Genomic DNA, 5000 nt, shown 5'->3' with positions numbered 1-5000 from the left:
GGTATCATAGCCAAGACAAGTGAATTGGTAAACAACAGATGAAGATAAGCCGTCATGTAGCGGTTCCTCCTTGCTTGGGTAAGTACAAATTGCAAATTTATTAGTAAGGACAAACCTAATTTGCATCTGCATATATGTATATGCATATGCACAAACATATAAATAAACATAAATATACATGTATTTTTTTATTCATTTCCAATCACACTGTCTCAAAACCATCTTAGCTCCTTTCTTGATAAGAAACGCATTCCACAAGTAACAAACTATATGCATATAGATAACTTATAGTTATTTTATGAAAATAACGTATTTACGCGTTATGTATATCTATGTTTATTTATGTTTGTGTATATGTATATGTATATGGATACATTATATGTACACATATGTGCATATGTATATGCATATGTATACATTATATGTATACATACTTTATAGCTAGTTTCTGAAAATAAACTAGCTATCAACATATTTACGCGTTCCATTTTGGTCTTCATAAAACGCCAAAATTTTCCATTTTCTTTCATGGAACAAAATACGTATTATAATTCAGACTCCACAAACGGGATGTCACAGGAGACGTAGTGTAGGTGATTTATATATATGAATATTAAAAAAGTAATAGTCTTATGACAGACCCTTGTCGCTTGTCATAATTCATATTTTGGCATTTTTTTCGGGGCTTGCGTACGATTTGGAGGGCAATCTTCGACTCGAAATTTGTTTATTAGTCGAGTCTTCATATTGAATAATATCGAAATAAAATAGCTATTTCAGTAACTATTCATGCTACTTCTTATTTCTTTCTTTATAGGGTACTTAATATTATCCTTCGTTTTGTTGTATTAACTCATTTCTTGTCTTCTTTTTAAGCTGTTTAAAATATTTTCAAAGTAACTCTCCCTCTTTTCTTTTTATAAGCTACTTAAAATATATTTTTCATTTTGCTGTCATAACTGCTTCTCTATCCTCTTCCTAGGCTATTTAGAATATTTTTTATATTAAATTTTCTATTTTTCTTTTGATAAAACTACTTTAAAAATATTTTTTTTGCTGTGATAACTGCTTCTCTGTCCTCTTCATAAGCTGTTTAGAACAATTTTTGAAAATAAATGTTCTTTTTTCTTTTGATAAGCTACTTTAAAAAATAGTTTTAGATTTGCTGTAATAATTGTTTATCTTTCCTCTTCCTTAGCTGTTTAGAATATTTTCAAATTAATTCGTCTTTTTTCCTCTTTAATAAACTACTTAATACTATTCTTTCATTTTGATGTAGTAACTGGTTTTCTTTTCCTTCCTAACCTATTCAAAACATTCACAAAAACTCATTCAAAACAAATTACTTAAAAGTGTCAACTGCTTTTCTAAAGCTCTTCTTTTCTTTAAGGAACTACTTAAAAACACTTTCCATTTCGATTTTTTTTATAACTGCTTTTCTCTCCTCCTAACCTATCTAAAAAAAATTTTCATTATAACTCTTATTTACTTTAATAAACTACTTAAAAACACCGCTTTTCTCTCTTCTGCCTAACCTATTTAAAACACTTTTCATAAAGCTCTTATTTACTTTAATAAACTACTTAAAAACACTGCTTTACTCTCTTTTTCCTAACCCGTTTAAAACACCTTTCATAAAAGCTCTGCTATTCTTTAATAAACTACTTAAAAATACTGCTTTTGTGTCTTCTTCCTATCCTATATAAAAAAAAAAACCACAAAAGCTCCTCTTTTCTTTAATAAACTACTTGAGATCACTTTTCGCGTCGCTTTGATAACTGCTTTCCTTTCTGCTTCCTAAACTGCGCCAACTCCGAAACCAGATCCTCCCATAATGGAATTCTCATCATGAGCATAATCCCTTGAAAGCCCTGGAGCAAAAGGGGCGCTCATTATTTTTCAAGTTTTTATTGTCACTTCCATTGTCCTTTCCATTATCCTCAGGGAAGCCCCATGTGATCTCGGCCTTCATCCTGTCTGCTCCTTCTATCGCCTTCCTTCTTTCATTCTTGTTGTCTTCTTCTTCGTCTCGCCTCCTCCGTCACTCTTATTACGGTCCAACTAAGAGCTATAATTTTTGGGGAGGGTCTCGTAATATTGCGTCACTCGCCGAGGGAGTCTCCTGCGAAAGGTCATAGCTTTTAGCATATATATATATATACATATATATATATGTATATATATATATATATATATATATATATATATATCTATATATATATATATATATATATATTATATATATGTGTGTGTGTGTGTGGGTTGTTATATATATATATATATATATATATATATATATATATATATATATATATATATATATATATAGATAGATAGATTATATATTATATCTATATATATATATATATAGATATATATAGATATATATATATATATATATATATATATATATATATATATATATCTATATATATATCTATACTATATATATATAGATATATATATCATATATATATTTATAGATATATATATAGATATATATATATAGATATATATATATATATATATATATATATATATATATATATATATATATATAGTATAGATATAGATATATATATATATATATATATATATATATATATATATATATATATATATATATATATATATATATACACACACATATATATATATATATATATATATATATATACACATAATATATATATATATATATATATATATATATATATATATATATATATGGTATATATGTATATATATATATATATATATATATTATATATATATAGATATATGTATCTATATATATTATTATATATTAGATAATAATATATATAGAATATATATATGTATAATATATATATATATATAATAATAATATATTATATATCTAGTTTTATTAGATGGAATTCTAATAAATTATATACATATATACATTTATATATACATATAGATACATACATAGATATTATATATATATATATATATATATATATATATATATATATATATATATATATATATATATATATATGTCATGATAATCGCTTTATAGCAAAGAATGATAAGTCAAAGGAAATGAAAATGCATTTTTTTCAAGTAGGTCTGCAGCAAAGAGAAATTCGCGCACGTGTTGGAGGCGCCTGTTCTCACGATTGCCAGGCGTGTTGTGGAACGCAACACGTTCCGTCGTGTCATGAGAAACTCCACGATTTCTGATGCAACATTTCGTCGAGATTCTTCTAAACCGTTCTTGTCGTCCCGGGAGTCTGTGACGTTCGCTGGTAGGCCCCGCCATAAGGTCGCTGTATATATACGACTGACGAAGTAGGAGATATCAGATCATCAGTGTGAGACCAGCAGAAATCATCAGAGAGAGATAAGAGAAGAAGGAATATATGAAGGATAAGAGAGGAAAAAGGCGCTCGAGAGTTTGATCGGAATCTGGTCAAGTCGTCAGGGAGTGGACGATGAAGATATTTCGACGTTCAATAAGCCTTCAGAGAAGAAATATCCTACAAGAGTTTTCGAGGAGTTCCTGCCCTTCGAGTATCAAGAGTAGACATTATTCTCTGCAATACAGAGTCAAGAAGACGTCTGAAGTTACAGTTCTCCTTTCGTGAAGCCATGGCTTCGAGCATTGATTTCCCAGCTGCATAACTGGCCAGCAAGTATTTTCATTACATCACTGTTTCCCCAGTTCACTCATTATAAGATTTTACTTTTGTTATGTAAATAGGAGAAACTATTCTGCATTTATCTTTGTTAGTAAGCTTCTAAATAAACCTTTGTTCTGTTTGTGTATCTTTCTATATTCGTATCCCCAGTTTCAACTGTTGGTGTTGAATTCTTTTTGTTTATTATAATATCGTACCTGTAGTGGACCTCTCGGGGTTCGTAACATATTGGCGACCTTGCTAGGCTATTCGGCATCGTAACAGATTGAAACAGGGAGAATATAAAAAGAACCAGAATTAGTGAGATGGTGAAAGAGTTTATTGAGTCGGTTAAGCTTCTGGGTCTAGAAGAGAATGGTTTCCATGAGTATATTGAGAGGAAAGAAAGGGAAAAGTATGAGAGAGATGAAAGAGCAGCTGAGAGAGAGGAAAGAGCAGCTGAGAGAGATATGCAGCAAGAGAAAAAGAGAGAGGCAATGAAAATGCAGCAAGAAAGAGAAGTAATGAAAATGCAGCAAGAGAGAGAAATGTTGGTAATGCAGCAGGAAGAAAGAGATGAAGAACGTATGCATGAGTTGGAAATTGCTCGTTTAAGGCAAAGTACTCTTAGCAGTCAGACAGGCGAGAACGAAAGTGGAGCTGATGGTTTAGATATGAGTGCAGTGTTCAAATTAGTACCAAAGTTTGATGAGGAAGATGTAACAACATATTTCATGTGTTTTGAGAAGTTAATGGAAAGAGTAGGTTCTCCTAAAGAAATGTAGACTCTATATTTACAGTCAGTTTTGAGTGGTAGGGCACTTACCGTCTATAGTTGTAAGTCTAAGGAGGAATGCGATGATTATGATATTGTGAAAGAAACTGTTCTTAGCACGTATAGGCTAGTACCGGAGGCGTACCGTAAGAAATTTAGAAGTTTGAGAAAGGATGAGAATATTACGTATGTAGAATACGGTAAGAAGTTAGAAAGGCTGTTTTTTTATTGGTTAACTTCCACTAAAGTTGAGGATTTTGATGGTTTGAAGAACTTAGTGTTATTAGAAAACTTCAAAGATAATGTATCCCTTGAGATTAAGCTTTATATAGAAGATAGGTGAGAAGTATCTTTTGCTGGAGCAACTAGGTTAGCAGACGAATATAGTTTGACTCATAATCTAAATGTCAGTAAGAAACGAAATGATCCTTCGTCTGGTAGAGTACAAAGCAGTAAGGGTTTCAGTTCTAGTAATAGCAATGCGAGTAAAAGTGACTATTCCTGTTATACATGTGGAAAACCTGGTCATACATCTAAGGTTTGTAAGAGTAAAGTGGCATTTAGTGGCTCAGAATTAACTT

Source organism: Macrobrachium nipponense, chromosome 33, assembly GCF_015104395.2.
Source record: "Macrobrachium nipponense isolate FS-2020 chromosome 33, ASM1510439v2, whole genome shotgun sequence".
NCBI lineage: Eukaryota > Metazoa > Arthropoda > Malacostraca > Decapoda > Palaemonidae > Macrobrachium > Macrobrachium nipponense.
Note: the sequence above shows the minus strand (reverse complement) of the source record.